This window comes from Nicotiana tomentosiformis, chromosome 12 (genome assembly GCF_000390325.3).
Source record: "Nicotiana tomentosiformis chromosome 12, ASM39032v3, whole genome shotgun sequence".
NCBI lineage: Eukaryota > Viridiplantae > Streptophyta > Magnoliopsida > Solanales > Solanaceae > Nicotiana > Nicotiana tomentosiformis.
In genome coordinates this window covers 41,747,183-41,766,865 of record NC_090823.1, presented here as the reverse complement: position 1 = coordinate 41,766,865, position 19,683 = coordinate 41,747,183, and the positions used below count along the sequence as shown (strand labels likewise).

Genomic DNA, 19,683 nt, shown 5'->3' with positions numbered 1-19,683 from the left:
GAGGAGGTTCATTGACGACCTTCACTTTGGTATCAAGATTATGATAGTGCCTGAGGCTAAAACTGGGACTAAATTTCATCAGGTAATAGATATTATCAAGAGGTTTGAGCACATCCGTATGCAGTGTATGGAAAAGCACAAGTCCATGAAGCCTCGTAGTGTTGGAAGATTTAGTGGTGCCTCATCTGGAGGTAGGGGACATCTGGTAGAGTTCATCATGTCAGACCAATTCAGTCAGCACTTTAGACTTTCTGTGGAACCCCAGTGAGTCATGGTTACCATGGTGCTCGTTCAGGATAGTTTCTATATAGTTCAGTCTATGGTCCTTATAGTGCACCTCCAAGGTAAAGTACGTTAAGTGGGTATTCATATCATAGAGGCCAGTCATTGGTTTAATAGCCTCGCCGGAGGAGAGGATGTTTGAGTGTGGAGATTTGATCAAGGTTGAGGTCGAGGTAAGGTAGTAAAGGTCGTCCTAGAGGTGGAGGACAAGCCAGTTGTTATGCTTTCCCAGGTAGACCTGAGTTTGTTGCCTCTGATACATGATAGAGTTGCTACAGTATTGTTTGATCTAGGTTCGACTTATTCGTATGCTTTATCTTAATTTGCATTATATTTGAGTATGCCTCTTGATTCCTTATGTACTCTTGTTTATGTGTCTACATCTGTTGAAGATTCTATTATGGTAGATCGTATCTACTAGTCTTATTTAATTACTATTAATGGATATGGTACTATGGTCGATCTCTTATTATTGGACATGGTTGATTTTGAGGTGTTCCCTAGCATGAATTGGTTGTCCCCGTATCATATTATCTTGGATTGTCACGCCAAGGCTATGACTTTAACTATGCCAGGTTTACTTAGACTAGGGTTGAGAGAGTCACTTGGCCATTTTACATGTAAGGTGATCTCTATTCTGAAGACTTATCGTATGGTTGAGAAGAGATGCCTAGCATATTTGGCATTCATTCGGGATTCTAGTGTAGAGCTTCCTTTCATGGATTCAATACCGTTTGTGGGGGAGTTTCCATAGGTGTTTCCTATGGATTTGTTGGGTATGCCACCAAATACGGATACAAATTTTTGTACTAACTTGTTTTCTGGCACTCAACCCATATCTATTCCACCGTATCGCATGGATCCAGCTGAGTTGAAGGAATTGAAAGAGCAAGCGCAAGATTTACTTGATAAGGTATTCATTAGACTGAGTATTTCTCTTTGGGATGCGCCGTTTTTTCTTGTGAAGAAGAATGATGGTTCTATGAGGATGTGTATTGAGTACATGAAATTGAACAATGTCACTATCTAGAACAAGAATCTATTACCTTGTATTAATGATTTGTTTGATTAGCTTCGGGGTGCCAAGGTGTTCTTTAAGATTAAATTGAGATTGGGTTATCATCAGCTGAACATTAGGGTGTTGAATGTTCCTAATACGACTTTTAGGACTCGTTATCATCATTATGAGTTCTTAGGATGTCAACTGGTTTGACTAATGCTCTAGCGACGTCCATATATTTGATGATGTGATGCCCATGATGGAGGCAGACTGATGAGGGCGGGTCAAGCAGGACTAGCAGGGTTCTAGGATGGAAAGCTTATGAAGAAAAGGTGCACATATCACCTTAGGTGAATCCCACATCGAAATGGGAGAGGAAAGTAAAGAAATTTATAATGCATGATACATGTTCAAATGGTAGGAGCACTTTTGGGGCTCAGTATGGCGTAGTCGGGAAGACAAATCCGTGCGACCCTTGACCTAAAGTGGACAATACGTGCCATTGGCTTGGGTCATGAAAAATATTGTAGCAAAGGAGAATCTCCCTCAATACGATGGTGGAGCATATCTTATCAAGTACACTGAGTCCCAAGGGGGGTGAATGTGATGCCCATGACAGAGGGCGTCCTGATGAAGGTGGGTCAAGCAGAACTGGCATGCTTCAAGGATGGCAAGCTTCTGAAGAAGAGGTGCACATGTCACCTTAGGTGAATTCCACATTAGAATGGGAGAAGAGAGTGAAGAGCTTTATAAGTCATGAAACACATTCACATGGCACGTGCACTTTTAGGGCTCGATGTAGCGTATTCCGAAAGGAAAATCCATGCATGCCTAGGCATAAAGCGGACAATACATGCCATGGGCTTGAGTCGTGGCAACCCAATATAATAACCCGTGTTTTCAAATTAGGATTGAACTCTTCAACGTATGCAAGTAGACCAGAGTGCTAAAGAAATTGAGTTATATTTAAGATATGCGTCAAGGTTAGAAGTACAGTAAGTCGTGATTCCTGAGTCGAAAAAGACTTTCATCTGAATTAAGTTGGTAAAATACACTCGTATAAGATCCTACTTCTAATAAGCATAATTACATGTATGTAAGGTATTATGGGGTGATCTACTACTATCAAATTAAAGGTATTCGAGTCTATTTTCCAATGTCGTAACTTATTTGTTAATCTAACTTTGGGCCAAAAAGTTATGCGCATTTTACTACAAACCTGTCAGTAGTTTCTAAGTGCTAGCGGTGGACTCATGGCACCTCCTAGTGTGGCCTCATGAAAAACCCCACAACTCGATTTTTAGATCATTTTTTAAATCTTTTTCAATAGTATTTTGGCCTAGCATCCCTAATATCCAAATCCATCATCAAGATCTCTAAGAAGTGAAGTTCTCTTGTGGTGTAAGAAAGTAAAATATTTTATTCGAGAGTTCATTTGGACATATTTTCTTTGCTGAAACTATAGCTAATCCTCTATATATTTTGACCTTTCATTCAATTCTATATAAGATCTTATCCTCATCCTTATGTGGTTGTAGAGTTTTGCTTGGTTCTTGTGAGATTGGGTAAAGGGGACTTGTTTCTCCCTTAATCAAGGCACGAAATCCCTTCCATCTCTTTAGAAGAGATTGTAAGAGCGATGTTAGTATGTTTGTAGAATAGGGCTCATGGGACGGCGATCAAAAGTTATGAGTTCGAGTTGTTGTGATTGTTATTATTTGTCTAAGTTGGTTTTGGATTGCCTAGGTTGTTGTTGTTGTTATTGTTGTTGTTGTTGTTATTGTTGTTGTTGTTGTTGTTGTTGTTGATATGGAGTTTGGGAGGTATGAGGGCATGAAGAAACTCCGTATTGTTGACGTCACTACTGGAAAATCACCCTATGGCAACGGCCGTAAAACCGTTGCAACACACAGGTAGACCGTTGCCATAGAGGTATTGGAACGGTTTAGCGACTTACATCCGCTCGCCTGCCAATAGATCTAGAGTAACTGTTCTTGCAACGGTTATCCAAACCGTTGCTATAGGGAGATCTATCGTAACGATTTTTCCTCTACCTGAAGCAACGAGCATTCTTTCCAGTCGCAACGGTTAAAACCGTCACCATAGAGTATACAATGGCTGAAAATTATTACCATATTATTTACTGCAACGGTTGAAAACTGTTACCATATAATTTATTGCAACGGTTATGTAAGCTATTGCAATGTTTATTTACAGATATTCTAACGATTTTATTTCTATTGCATCGGTTTTAACTACCTATTGCATCAGCTTGTCGCACATTTTGGAACGGTTTGCAAGATTATTGCAACAGTTCTATTAGACTATTATGCCTTGGTTGTAAATGAATATTTACATATATAAAAATTTGTAATAACCTGAAATTTATATAAATAAAAAGATAAAATACTTCATAATCTATATTGTCCAATAAGCTAATATATCCATAAAAGCAAAATGTTTTAACCCAATCACATAAGTTTTTACATTTCAACACTTCAAGAGTTAGAGTAAGTTTCAAATGTTGATAATAAAAGATTCCTAGAACATCGATAACAATTCAAAGTTCTTAAGGTCTAGATCTTCACTATCTCCATCTTCCCTTTCTTCAATTGCTCCACCTACAAAAGAGGATAAATAAAGTCATTACTCGGTTTATCATTATAAGAATGGGTATGGTCCATGAACAATGCATAAAACACAAAGTTTTCAAATGTATTATAGTCAGTTGCATGTAACAAATCCAATAGAGAGAAAGAAACAAGTTAACAGAAATGAAGAAGCCAAAGTTAAGTAACAAATCCAAATCATCAAAACCAAACTTGTAAACATATATATTCAGGCAAATTGAGAGCAGTCACACATTCTAAATTACTGGAAAACAAAAGGCGTTATCAACTTCAAAATAAATAAGGAATTGTCCATTAAGGAGAAACTAATTTACTGGAAAACAAAAGAAATTCAAGCTTTAATCAGAAAACTTTGAGGATACCACTGAAGAACACATGAAAGCTACCTAAAAGGAAAAGCAAATCTCTTTTCCAGATAATAAAACTTTATCATATGCATGTCATAGTGAAGGCGTTTTAGTAGAATAATTGATCCAAAAGCAATATACAACAATAATCTCAATCCCAAGCTAGTTGTGGCATGCCACATAAATCCTCACTATCCAAAAGCTAAACACGGACATAAACACACGACTGACCGGACTATTGTTCATGTATGTGTATAATTTCTTTAAAGCTTGTCAACCTTTCTCTAACTCCACACTTGAACCAGCAAATAATTATTCCTTCCTTAAAAACCTCTTTGCAACTAATTTAGTAGTACAAGCCAATGCAAGTCAAGAGAATGCCGTAAGTATATGATAGAATGTTCAAAAATCACTCTATGCATATAGGTTAATACTATAGGATATTCTTCTGAATTGTGATGTATCTTTTACTTGATAAGGTGAAATATTTATATGCAATAACAGTACCAAGAAGATACCAAAAACAACACAAAATCTGGACTTGTTTAAACAAAATAAGGAAGCCCAACAAGTCCAGGATATCATTTATGCTAGTTACTAAAAATTCATTCAGCCAAAATACTAAAGTTTTAAATACATCTGTATTTCATATAAGTAGTAATAGGATCTTTTTCCCCCATCAAACAACTATTGTAATAATTAGGTACCCCGATATTTGGAAAAAAATTCCTCATCTTTTATAGCCTAAACTTCTGTATAAAAAGCCTCTTGTATGTTGTTAAGAATCAACTCTAATACTCTATGCAAGTACTCTCTTTTATACTCTTATACTTTAAAATAGTATTCTGAGAGAGACTTAAGCTGTTAGACTAAGAAATTTCAAGAATTGTAAACCTCTCAATAACTTTATGTGCTTGGTTATACAGTACATGGGTCAAGTTGCTTTTCTGTCCAAAAACGTATATTCCATTAACACTGAGGACTTACATACAATCTTTTCACAGAAAGATTACTTCACATCAAACAAACTTTACTTCAGTTCAATTCTTCATATGTTCAAATACCCAACTCAATAACATTAGCAAGTACTTCTACACTGTTAAATTCTACTGTGCTTATGCACCAAACATTACAGAATCGGTCAACTCTGAATCAAGGTACTCACGCAGTCACACATCCAATAATTTGAAGAATTTATCCAGATCCATATATACAACAATCTGGAACCCAAAGAGCTAAAGAAATGGCTAGCAACCAATGTCATATTAAAGTCAAAACAACAACACCTAAACAGGACAAAATCATCCAGCAATAGAGCTGTAAATTTTCTTTTTTGGTACAAGTAAATAGGAAAGATATAATGTCACGACGCAAACTCTCCCTGCGTGAATCGTCGTGACGGCACCTAGTCTCTATGACTGGGTAAGCCTAACACTTGCGGAAAAGAAATAAAAAATATGAAAATTAACAACTAACAGTAACAAATATTTTTAATAAGCAATTGAGATGCCGCTTGGCATATACAATAATCAACTCTCGAAATATACAAAACACTCCCAAGACCCGGAATACCGTAAGTCACAAACTTCTATGAAGTTCTAACTGTTCTATACATCAGTGTCTATAGAAATAAGAAAAAAATCAACATAGGGGGATAGAGGGGGACTCCGAGGATCTGCGGGTGTGGGCAGATGTACCTTAAAGTTCTCCAAAAATAGCAGCGACTGCAACTAAGGATGAGGCTGATAAAAGGAACCTGGATCTATACACGAAAAATATGTGCAGGAAAGAGCGTGAGTACACTACAATGGTACGCAGTAAGTGCCAAGCCTAACCCCGACCAAGTAGTGACGAGGTCAGGTCAAGACCCTACTGGTATAGAATAAATAAGCAGGACAGTATAACAATATAATAAGAGACTGGAATTTAAACAAAGAGAACATAGCAATGTAGCACGCAGAACACAAGGATAAACAGTAGGGGATCTCCCGAGATACCGTCTCGTAGTCCCAAAAATAAAGGTGCAAGGAGATCTCCCGAGGTACCGCCCCGTAATCTCAAAAGTAAATATGCAGGAAGAACTCCCAAGGAACTTCCTCGTAGTCTCAAATGTAAATGTGCAGGGAGAACTTCCGAGCAACCGCCTCGTAGTCTCAAAAGTAAATATGCAGGGAAATCTCCAGGGATACCGTCCCGTAGTCCCAAAGTAAATACGCAGCTCAAACTAATGAATATAACAGTTACATCACGAAACCTATAATTTAGACTAAGTACAAGTCAAGAAAGAAGCAGGATTCTTCTAAACATGCTGCAAAGAGTTCAAATAGGCAATTAGGACATGTAGACATGCTATTCTAGGCTAACATGATAACTACACATGCTAGTATACTCAGATAAGACGGGAACAGGCTATTACTCGGTAAAAATTAGGTTTTTCCACAAATAGACCGTGTACGCACTCGTCACCTCGCGTACATGGCGCTCACATATCATAACAACATCAAATCCTAAGGAGATTCCCTCCCCCCCACACAAGGTTAGCCAATCCGTAACAATGCTCTTTCCATGAATATCCTACTGCTAATGGCCCAAATCTAGCCAAAATCAATTACATACCATAAATACAACTATAAGAATTATTCTAATTAATGAAATCAAAGCTAAAGCAAGAAATTAGAAAATCGCCCCAAAAAGTCTTCCCTGGCCCACGTCTCGAAATCCGGTAAAAATCATAAAATATGAATACCCATTCACTCATGAGTTCATTCATACCAAAATTACTCAAATCCGATACCAAAATCTCGATCAAAATCCCAAAATTCAGCCTAAGAACGTTTCTCAAATTTTTTCCCAATTTTCCAACTCAAATCACTAATTTAATGATGAAATTAAAGACATAATCATGTGAATTAACCAAAACTAGGTAAGAATCACTTACCCCGAACACCCACGTGAAAATCCCTCCATTAATCGCCAAATTCCGAGCTCTCAAGTCCAAATAATGAAAAATGACATAAACCCTCGATTAGGAACTTTTAAATCTGCCCAGGTATTCCCTTCTTCGCGAACGCGGCCACTATCTCGTGTTCGCATATAACAAAAATTCCACAGACCAAATTTCCTCCTTCGCGAACGCGAGGGACCTCTCGCGAACTCGTACCTTTCACTTCCTGGTCCTTCACGAACGTGATACCCACTACGCGAACGTGTAGACCAAATGACTGGGGTCCCCATCTGCCTCACTTCCTTTACGCGAACGCGTTCCACTCTTCGCGTTCGCGATGCTTCCACTAACCGTATCTTCGCGAACGTGGGCTCCTTTGCGTGAACGCAAAGAACAAACTTGAGATGGCCTCCCAGATGCCATACGCGATCGCGAGACCTCTCTCGCGAACGCGATAAAGAAATTCCTGCAACAAAAATACCAGAAATCTGCTATCTTCTCTTAAGTTCAAAAGGTCCGTTAACCATCCGTAATCAACCCGAGGCCTCCGGGACCTCAACTAAACATAACAACAAGTCTTATAATACCATACAAACTTAGTCGAGCCTTCAAACCGCATTAAACAATGCTAAAATCACAAATCATCCTCCGATTCAAACTTAAAGAACTTGAAACTTCCAAATTCGACAACCGATGCCGAAACCTATCAAACCCCGTCCAATTGACCCCAAATTTTGCACACAAGTCATATTCAACCTTACGGACCTACTCCAACTTTCGGAATCAAAATCCGACTCCGATATCAAAAAGTCTACTACCGATCAAATTCTCCAAAACTTTGACTTTCGCCATTTCAAGCCTAAATGAGCTATAGACCTCCAAAACACAATCCGGATACGCCCCTAAGTCCAAAATCACCTAACGGAGCTAACGGAACCAACAGAACTCTCTTCCGGAGTTGTCTTCACACAGTTCTAACTACAGTCCAAATCCTAAGGCTTAAACCTCCATTTAGGGACTAAGTGTCCCAAAACACTCCAAAAAACAAAACGAAACCTCCTGGCAAGTCACAACAACAGAAATAGATATGGGAGAAGCATTTAATAGGGGATCGGGGCTATAACTCTCAAAATGTCCGGCCGGGTCATTACAACCTCCCCCTCATAAAACAATCGTTCATCCTCGAACGGGCATAAAGACATACCTGAATTGGTGAAAAGATGAAGATAACAGCGGCGCATAAGATGCTCGGTCTCCCAAGTCGCCTCCTCGACCGGTTGACCCCTCCACTGAACCTTCACGGAAGCAATGTTCTTTGACCTTAGCTTTCAAACCTTCCTGTCCAAAATAGCCACTAGCTCCTCGACATAAGATAGATCCTTGTCCAACTGGACTGAGCTAAAATCCAACACATGAGCCGGATCGCCGTGATACTTCCGGAGCATAGAAACATGAAATACTGGGTGGACCCCTGCAAGACTGGGAGGCAAGGCAAGCTTATAAGCAACCTCCCCAACGCATCGCAATAACTCAAATGGGCCTATAAACTGTGGGCTCAACTTGCCCTTCTTTCCGAACCTCATAATGCCCTTCATAGGCGGAACCTGGAGCAAGACCCGCTCTCCAACCATGAATGCAATATCGCAAACCTTCCGGTATGCATAGCTATTCTGTCTGGACTGGGCTGTGTGAAGTCGATCCTGAATCACCTTCACCTTATCCAAGGCATCCTGAACAAACTCTGCACCCAATAATCTAGCCTCACACGGCTCGAGCCAACCCACTGGAGACCGACACTGCCTACCATACAGAGCCGCATACGGTGCTATCTGAATGCTCGACTGATAACTGTTGTTGCAGGCAAACTCCGCAAGTGGAAAGAACTGATCCCAAGCACCCCCAAAATCTATCACACAAGCACGGAGCATATCCTCCAGTATCTGAATAGTGCGCTCGGATTGTCCGTCCGTCTGAGGGTGAAATACTGTGCTCAACTAAACTCGAGTACCCAGCTCCTGCTGTATAGCCCTCCAGAACCGTGATGTAAACTGTGTACCCTGGTCAAAGATGATAGATACCGGTACACAATGAAGATTGACGATCTCGCGGATGTAAATTCGAGCCAGCTGCTCGGAAGAATAAGTATTCATCATAGGAATGAAATGAGCTGACTTGGTCAGCCTATCCACAATCACCCAAACTGCATCAAACCTCCGCTGAGTCCGTGGGAGTCCAAAAATGAAATCCATAGTGATCCGCTCCTATTTCCACTCCGGAATCTCTAACTTCTGAAGCAACCCACCCGGCCGCTGATGCTCATACTTCACCTGCTGGCAATTTAGGCACCGAGCCACATACTCCACTATGTCCTTCTTCATCCTCCTCCACCAGTAATGCTGCCTCAAGTCCTGATACATCTTCGCGGCACCCAGATGAATAGAGTACCGCGAGCTATGAGCCTCCTGAAGAATCAACTCACGCAAAACCATCTACATTATGCACACATAGCCTGCTCTGCATCCTCAATACGCCATTATCCCCAATAGTGACCTCCTTAGCATCACCGTGCTGAACCGTGTCCTTAAATACAAGCAGGTGAGGGTCATCATACTGATGCTCCCTGATGCGATCATAAAGAGAAGATCGAGAGACCACACAAGCCAACAATCGACTCGGCTCAGAAATATCCAATCTTACAAACTGGCTGGCTAAGGCCTGAACATCCAATGCTAAGGGTCTCTCTGCTGCTGGAAGATATGCTAAACTCCCCAAACTCTCCGCCTGGTGACTCAAAGCATGGACCACCATATTGGCTTTCCCCGGGTGGTACAAAATAGTGATATCATAATTCTTAAGTAGCTCCAACCACCTCTACTGACGCAAATTAAGATCCTTTTGCTTGAACAGATGCTGCAAACTCCGATGATCAGTGTAAATCTCACAAGGAACACCATACAAATAGTGCCGCCAAATCTTCAGGGCATGAACAATAGCTGCTAACTCAATGTCGTGGACAAGATACTTCTTCTCATGCACCTTCAGTTGTCTGGACGCGTAGGCAATCACCCTATCGTCCTGCATCAACACCGCGCCAAGACCAATCCACGTCGCATCACAATATATAGTTTAGGACCCCGAACCTATAGGTAATACCAAAACTGGGGCACCCTTCTGGGTCAGCTTGGTCATAGGCGCTGCAAATAGATGAGAATCCCTCTACAAAGCGACGGTAATACCCCGCCAAACCAAGAAAACTACGGATCTCCGTAGCCGATGATGGTCTAGGCCAACTCTACACTGCTTCCACCTTCTTCGAATCCACCTTGATCCTATTACTCGATACTACATGGCCCAAGAATGCCACTGAGTCTAGCCAAAACTCATACTTAGAAAATTTTGCATATAACTTCTTTTCTCTCAAGGTCTGAAGCACAGTCCTCAAGTGTTGCTCATGATCCTCCCGAGTCCGGGAATACACTAGGATGTCATCAATGAACACAATAACGAAGGAGTCAAGATAGGGCCGGAACACACTGTGCATCAAATGCATAAAGGCTACTAGGGCATTGGTCAGCCCGAAAGACATGACAAGAAACTCATAGTGACCATATCGGGTCCTGAAAGCAGTCTTCAGAATATCTGGCTCCCGAATCTTTAACTGATGATAGCCCAAACGTAAGTCAATCTTGGAGAACACTCTGGCACCCTGTAACTGATCAAATAAGTCATCAATACGAGGAAATGGATACTTGTTCTTCACTGTAACTTTGTTCAGCTGGCGATAATCAATACACATACGCATAGAACTATCCTTCTTCTTTACAAACAAGACCGGAGCACCCCAAGGTGACACACTAAGCCGAATGAAGCCCTTATCAAGCAACTCCTGCAACTTCTCCTTCAACTCCTTCAACTCAGGAGGAGCCATACGGTATGGAGAAATAGAGATGGGCTGAGTGTCCGGCAATAAATCAACACCGAAATTAATATCTCTGTCGGGCTGCATGCCCGGAAGATCAGCTGGAAACACATAATTAGTATTACTTTACTAGTAAAATAGTTCATGATTCACTTCCTTCAAAATAATTAAGAAATCTAATCTTCTTACTGATAGTTGGTGCTCACAGCATCCATATTGTTTGTTTTAATATTTTGGTAAGTCATTTTATAAAAATTTAGTTACATAGGTGACTTCACATGTCAGATATTATCAATAGAAACAGGATCCTGAAAACAAAATGTTAAAGATTTCAAATTTGAAATCAAGAAAACCCGCAGCAGAAGTTTTTGGCTCAGGACGCGAACCATCAGTAGGGGCATTGGCAGTTGGTTCTGTCTGCATATTTCTGGATTCGTTGGAAGTTCCTAACAGCAAGAGAAGCAGAGTATCCACTATTAGTTTGCCACTAAAACACAACTGATTAATTCATCAAATCTTTAATCACTTTGCTAATCACCAGGTGATGTAGGGATTAGACACATCAAGTTATGTGGGTAAAATTGATTTTGTACAGTATTAAGTTTTTATCCATCAGACATTAATCATCAGGGTGACTGGATTATGCCAAAAATACAAAATGAGAGGGTTGTACTTAGTACTTGTTATGTTTTTCTTTTGACAGTTACATTTAAGTTTAGTTCTTGTGCTGGAATTTGTAAAGAAATGAGAAATATGTTGTAATCTCCATTTGGGTTGATGGTTAATCTTCTTATTTAGTCGTTGGGAATAATACTTGTCATGTTTAAGTGTTAATGTATGTTTAGTTGGTCTTATTGTTAATGCTTTGCTAACCTATTTCTTATTTAATTTTCTGAACTTGACAGGAATTTGAATAGTCATGAATCAGGAAGGGCACTCAAGTAAAAATAAAAAAGCTAAAAATTGCATTGCAGTCGGATCACTTGCATCTTTGCGGAACCAAAAAGTTTCATCGTTGAAAACAAAAAGAATTGTTCAAGCTACAAGGTCAATTGACAAGCATCAACTGAATTTAATTGAAAAACAACTTCCACAATTAGGAGCTCAAGTGCAAGATCAATTGTTGCAACTGCCTCTGGCTTTTGCTTCTCCTCCAGCACAAACAGTACATGAGCAAGTGCAACAACAGTCATTGAACTCTACCTCTCTTGCATCACAAGCAGTACATGAATAATTGCAGCAGCTGCCACTGGATTCCACCACTCGTACTTCACAAACGGTACAGGAACAATTTGAGTATTCTTCCAATCATGAAACAAATGAACAATCCGAGGAACAAGGCAAGAACATATAAATTTCAATCGTTAAATTAACAAACAATATTGACTTTTGGTGATTATTCTTACTTAATATTAATGCAGGTCCTTCTGCCGAATAAAGAAAAAGAACTCTGATGCCAATTGTTCATGGTAGGAAAGAGCGCAAGTTAATTGTGCTAAACGAGAACAATCAACCCATAGGTCCTACTGATGAAGTTGTAGCATAGTTGGGTAGCTTCCTCGGCACATTGGCAAGGAATGCAACCTTTTGTCCTCTTAATGTGTTTAATTGGAGGAAACTTGAAATAAAAGAAGATATGTGAAAATATATCAAGATTTGAAGTTCGCAATATTCTGTGTAGATATTTCATATTTTTACACTAACCTAATTGCACCAAATTTGTAGGGAAAATATGACATTCCTGAAGTTGCACAAAAATGGGTTTTTGAATCAATTCAGAATGCTTGGAGAAAGTATAAGAATCAGTTAATGAAAGACCATTTTAAAGCCTATGAGAATGACGAGCTTCAAATGGAGAAAAGGCCGGTTGATATTCCTGAATCTCAATTTAGGGATCTTGTTAATTATTGGAACTCTGATGCCTACAAGGTAAAACTAAGTACTGTTCCATGATTTGCTGAGAATATCTGGTTTATTTTTAATTAGAAATCACTGAACTATCTTTATACATCAAATGCACTTAAGTTACATAACTTAAGATTGTTTCTTGATTTGAGCAATTGCATCGAAGATGGAATAAATTTTACAATGGACAAGCTTACAGTAAAGTTAAGCTTACATAACTTAAGTGCACAATTTAAGCTTGATTTGAATCTATTGGGACAACTAAACTAGACAAGTTTGTATTCATTGGCTGATTTGCAGAAAATGTCCAAAACAAATACCGAGAATCGCAAAAAGTTGAAATATCCACACACTACTGGCAAAACAAGTTTTGCTCGAATATGCGAGGTTTGATATTTTTTTTCTTATTATTCTTTTAAATATGAACTTACTAATTTTAATCTGAAATATTTTTATACCACTTTTTATATAATCTTGAAAAAAAGAAAGAAACTTCTGAACCTCTATCAAGCAAGGACATCTTTGTGGCTACAAGAAAAAGAAAACCTGATCGAGTATACAAGGCCTCGTATGTAGATACTCTTAATAAAATTATACGAGTTATTAATTTAAAGTTTGTTGTTATTATTTGTCTGTTTTTAGTTATTGACTCAGTTTCATGTACTTTCTAATTTAAAAATGACTCAATTTGGTCTTATAGGCTGAAATGAAAAGAATACAATCAATACAAGAAAGTGAAGATGGCAGTCAATCAGTTGACGCATTTGCATCAGTCATGGGACCTGAGCATCGAGGTCGCCTAAGATTGTATGGACCTGAGCATCACACATTCTAACATGAGTGAAAATATGCAAGTTTCATCGAAATCTGACATCAAATCGGGGAACAAATTCTAAATAATCACTATCAAAAATTTACTTACAAAAACCCTATTTTGTCCCTTAGATTTCATCAATCAAATGCCAAAATCAAAGATGGAATCATGAATTAAAATCAAATTCAAGTGGTGAAAATCGCCCCTATCGGAGCTTCCATTCTTAAAATATGATAAAATTAACCAAACCCTCAAAAAGTATACGTTGCCTATTGCTTTTGCACATGCAGTGAAATCTATCACTTTTGCGGCATCGCTTTTGCGATGAGATTCTCGCTTCTGAGGGTCTCACTTACTCCTTGACCCCTCGCAAATGCAGACCTTCCTTCGCTTCTGCAATATCGCAGGTGTGACAATAGAGCCCGCTTTTGCACATTCTTTACAAACTGTCATGCTCCAGAACTGCGCCCTTAAGTATGTATCTGCGATTCCGCAGATGCTCTAATTGCCTCACTTCTGCGAACCTTTCCTTCCCAGCCATCCTTCACTTCTAAGTCCTCATGTTCACTTATGTGGACTCACACCTGCGGACCAAACCACGTAAGTGCAAAAATACAGGAACTATACTTTCCTCAAGCCTTAATGTTATCATGACCTAGTCTAAGGCCGTGACGGATAACCGACACTAAGTGCTAATCATCACTAAACCTGCTGATAATCCAATAATCATGAATATAAACTAATAAACTGAACAAGCATATGCATAGATGATAAGAACTGTACAATCTGGAAAGCCGACAAGGCTAATACAAGCTGACATATAAAAACATACTTACTACACAAGTGCATATCTTCAGGCCTTTAGGAGTTCTAAACTGAACAAGTACTGGACGGAATATGGCCCACCATACCCAAACTAGTTGACTGTACACATACCAAAAGATAAGTAACTCCGGGAGTAAGCAAAGTGACTCCAACAACTGGTGGATGGCCTACTGATGTAGCTCAAGCGTTGATCTATAAGTACCTGCGCGATATGAAGCGCAGCGCCCCATAAGGGACGTGAGTACGATATGTACAAAGTATGTAGGGTGGAAAGCATATGTAAAGCATACTAAAGTATGTATATAAGCTGGAAATATGAATATAAGCCGAAAGATAAACACGAATCTTAAGTAGCAACTGATCTGGAACTGAACCGAAGTTTAAGCTGAAAACTATACTGAAACTAAACTACTATCTAAACTAGTACATGTCTAGCGTTATGGGTTGTATCCCCTCAATCAGGTAATTATACAACTGAACTAGCCTCATGTATAGTCATGCAATGCAACTGTAGCTATATATACATATATAACATGCCTGACTAGCGTTATGAGCTATATCCCCAAACCAGGTAAATATATAATCAATAGGTCCCACTGGTGTTACGGGCTATAACCCCCTAGCATATAATCAATAGGCCTCATTAGTTTTATCGGCTATATCTTCCATGTATGATATATAACACACGTGGCAGCAGCATATGGACTCGAGAGATCATGAAGGAAACCATAAACGAAATCACAAATGTAATCTGACACTCATCGTCCATAAGTTGAACAGAGGAGCCTATCCCTATTTTAGGGAGAAAGTGAGTATGTACATGAGATACTAAGGCTAATTGACTCATTAGAATCCTTATAGAATCAATTTAGAACCAAGGAACCCAAAATTTGTCCAACTTTTTGAATTTTCAAAAATTTCGGCTGAGTTTCCCATAAAACTGGATGATCCCCAAAATGAACAGCAAGCACCACAATATACACGGGAATAGATACCCGACAAAGATGATAAAATCAAACTAAATTCAATCTAGTTATCCACAATAGTGTCAAATGATTGACAAAACGAAATTATGAACGTAATGTCAACTCATAGTGGCTAACTTGTGACATGAATGTTTAAATACGATTTAAGAAACATCTAAGAATAAACACATGATAATCAAGATTATTTAATATTAAATGAAGCTATTAGGATCATATGGGGGTTACGTATACATAAAAATATCAAAGGAATGGAACAAACGGAAGTCCGGATGTCATAGGCCAAATGGACGATTCTCCCTTTTTATTTTTATTTTGTTTTGAAGTTCCAAACTAGACTAATTTCCTCCATACATCACATGTGTAATTTAATACTATACAAGTATACAATACATGCTGAAATTTCCCTTGAAAAAATCTTAAATGATCAAGAAAAAAGGCTAGAACATAGCTAAGCCAAATCATGCCGAAAACGAAACGAAAACCCTACATACCTTTTGTGTTCTTGCTTTCAACCCTTGTTACCTTTGATCCACACCCTTAATTATGATTGTATAGATAAAATACAGAGGTGACAATATGTATTATCCACTAAGATCTTTCCATAACTCATGTTATAAGGAGAAAGGAGGACGGCAAAGTCTTACATGTCGTAAGGATCATGTTGATGTATTCGCTTATTGATTTTGAGTTGCGGATGATGGACTTGCTTCAAAATGCTAAGGATATGTTTAATAGATATAGAGAAAGTTTTAGGTCTGATCTGGGTCGAAAATAAGGCTTGTATACGAAGGCCAAAACTTTATATAGCAAGATAATTCTCAACGGACCTTCCGGGTCCCAAAGGGAGCTGCTTGTGCAGTCTCGCAAAAATATGAATATCTCTCTACTCCGATATCGTATTGACAAACGGTTGAATGTCTTGGAAACTAGACTAGTAGATATTCAATTTTTTTGGTGGATCACTCGCTAAATCCAAATATATTGGTAAAAAACTTAGTGATATTAGACCCAAGTTTCAATACAATTTATGAATGCAACTTGTGATGACTTTCGTCGACTTTTGTTTCACAACTCTCTTGACTTCAAAACATAACACACAAATATAATATGACTAAAATACCTCATAACATTACCTTTTTATCATGTTAAGCACCCTAGTCTCATCCCAAAAGTACGGGTTATAACATTCCCAACTTGTTGACTTTCGACGAAACATATTCTTTTCTATTTATTTTGCTTCTAAACCTTCCAACTCTCTTGGTACTTGTAGTTCATGATCTTAAATATGATCTCTTACTTATTCCTAAACAAATATCAACACAACTTCTTGCGTCTATAACAAGTGAAATGATATTGTCGTCAACATATAATCTCGTACTATCGTATTTGGCTAGTCTTATAGCTTACAGAATATTGGGTAGAAACTCCCATTTTATTACTTGGACAGTAGATAAAACTCAAAACCCCATCTCAACTTAGCTTAGCTCACAATAGCCCTCAATCTTACCACAACATCATAGAAGAATTCCCTTGTAGTCTTTAACACTTTTGATGATGATTTGAGTTAATTTTTCTTGAGTTTGGTTCTTGAAATCTTGGGGTATGTTAGAGAGGGTTTTGGAGAGATTTTGGATGATTTTAGGTGAGAAATGATCCGAAATAAGGCTGAAACACCTTTTAAAAGAAGTAAGGTCGGTGGCCATCTCAAGTGGGTCCCAACAAGAGTTGCTTGCGCGGTCTCGCAAAAACGCGAATATCTCTCTACTCTGATGTCGTATCGAAGAACGGTTTAATGTGTTGGAAACTAGACTCGTTGGTATTCAATTTGGTGGGTAGATAATACCATAAATACAAGTATATTTAGAGAAAAATATCAGAAACATTAGATCTAAATTTTCAATAAAATAATGAACGTAACTTGCGATAACTTTTGTTTCACAACTCGCTTGTCTTCAAAACTTAACACACAACTATTACACAACTAAAATACCTCATAAAATTACCTTATTATCATATTAATAACCCTAGTCTCACCCCACAAGTATGGGTTATAACATTTCAAACTTGCCGAATTTCGATGAAACTTATTTTCTTCGATTCGATTAGCTTCTTAACCTTTCAACTCTCACGAAACTCCTTAAAACTTGTTTTAACCATCATTATCTTTGTATAGGTCCTTGAACTCTCCGGATCATATTGATTCACTTAAGATCCTCCCATATAATGCCTTATACAGAGCCATTTGGATGCTCGACTGGTAGCTGTTGTTGAAGGAACACTCCGCTAAAGGGAGAAACTAGTCCCATTGACCTCTAAAATCAATAGTGCATAACCTCAACATATCCTCCAAAATCTGAATGATTCGCTAGAGCTTCTCATCTGTCTGAGGCTGAAATGCGGTGCTCAACTCAACCTGCATACCTAACTCATGTTGAACAGCCCTCCAAAAATGAGAAGTAAACTGAGCACTTCGATATGAGATAATAGATACAAGCACACCATGGAAGAGGACAATTTCCCTGATGTAGATCTTAGCTAGCTTCTCCAAATTGTAGGAAGTAATGACTTGAATTAAATGTGCATACTTGATCAGTCTGTCCACAATGACCCAAACACCATGGAATCTCCTCAATGTCCATGGCAAACCTACCATAAAGTCCCATGCTAGGCGGTGCTATTCTTCAATTGGTTGTTTTGATCTTGGTGAGGATAGGTTGTTGGGTATAAATTTGATTCGTGATGCTTTGGAGAAGGTGAAGTTGATTTAGGAGCGGCTTCGTATAGTGCAGTTAGGCTGAAGAGTTATGCTGATAGGAAGATTTGTGATGTGGCATTCATGGAAGGCGAAAATATTCTTCTTAGAGTTTCGCCTATGAGAGGCCTGATAAGATTTGGGAAAAAAGGCAAGGTGAGACCTAGATATATTGGCCCATTCGAGGTTTTACAGAGAGTTCATAAGGTGTCTTACAAGCTTTCTTTGTCACCCAGCTTGTCGAAAGTTCATCCGATATTTCATGTTTCCATTCTTTGGACGTATTATGAAGATAAGTCACATGTGTTGGATTTTAGTTCAGTACAGTTGGATGAGAATAGTTCAGTACATTTTGGAAAGGCATGTTTAGAAGTTGATGTCGAAATATATTGCATCAACGAAGGTCCAATAGAGTGGGAAAATGATTGAGGAAGCAACTTGGGAGATTGAGCATGACATGGGGAGCAAATATCCTCATTTTTTGGAATCTCAGGTACGATTCTAAACCTATTCGAGGATGTATTTTTGTTTAATAGGGAGAGAATGTAATGACCCAGCCAGTTGTTATGTGTATTAGAGTCCCGGTCTCCTATTTGATGCTTCACATATATTTGTTTTATTTTCTATCACTTGCGAGGATGGTTGATTTGGTTTCGGGAAGGTTTGAGAGTAAACTGGAATACTTTGTTCCGTTTTGGAAGCTTAAGTTGTAAGAGTAAACCAAGGTTTGACTTTTGAATAAACAATCTCGAATTGGTGATTTGAAGTTTTGAATAGGATTGTATGGTGATTTTGGACTTGGGCGTATGTTCAGATTTGATTTTTTAATGTTCTTAGAAGATTTTGTTTCTCTTTGTTGAAAGTTATAAATTTGAAAACTTGGAGAGTACTCAAGTATGAGTGATAGCTGCCTTTTGGGCTAATGAACTTTGATTAGGGTTTTGAGATCTTGGATAGGTCGTAGTGGTTGAAATGAACCAGTGTACTAAGCCAGAGATTCGAAGGCATTCAGCATAGTTGGTAAGTTTATAAGTTAAGAGGTGGATTTGATCATCGAATCTTTGTTTTGTTGTTTTTTATGTTTTATGCCTTGGCAGATATTTTATGAAGTTTATGGACTGGTTGGTGTAATTGGACAGGGTCCCAGGGTGCTCGGGTGTGATTCAGGATGGTCTCAGAGCATTTTGGTAGAGATTGTAGCTACTCATTTTCTTGTGTGCGGCAGTGCTTCTCAATTGCGGAGAAGGGATTTTGGCCGACTGGAATTCGTGCATCGGGT

General features: G+C 38.7%; 2 long non-coding RNA genes across 2 annotated transcripts; one reads left to right on the top strand and one right to left on the bottom strand.

Moving 5' to 3' along the window:
- Positions 1-11,992: 11,992 nt before the first annotated feature.
- LOC108943646 (uncharacterized) lies at positions 11,993-13,415 on the top strand. Its single transcript, XR_011412899.1, has 3 exons — positions 11,993-12,462; positions 12,544-13,051; positions 13,328-13,415. It is a non-coding gene; the product is annotated as an uncharacterized lncRNA (long non-coding RNA).
- Positions 12,863-13,385, bottom strand: LOC138903594 (uncharacterized). The gene is made up of 2 exons (XR_011412900.1): positions 13,247-13,385; positions 12,863-13,155 (listed from the first exon to the last, which is right to left on the bottom strand). It is a non-coding gene; the product is annotated as an uncharacterized lncRNA (long non-coding RNA).
- Positions 13,416-19,683: the final 6,268 nt, after the last annotated feature.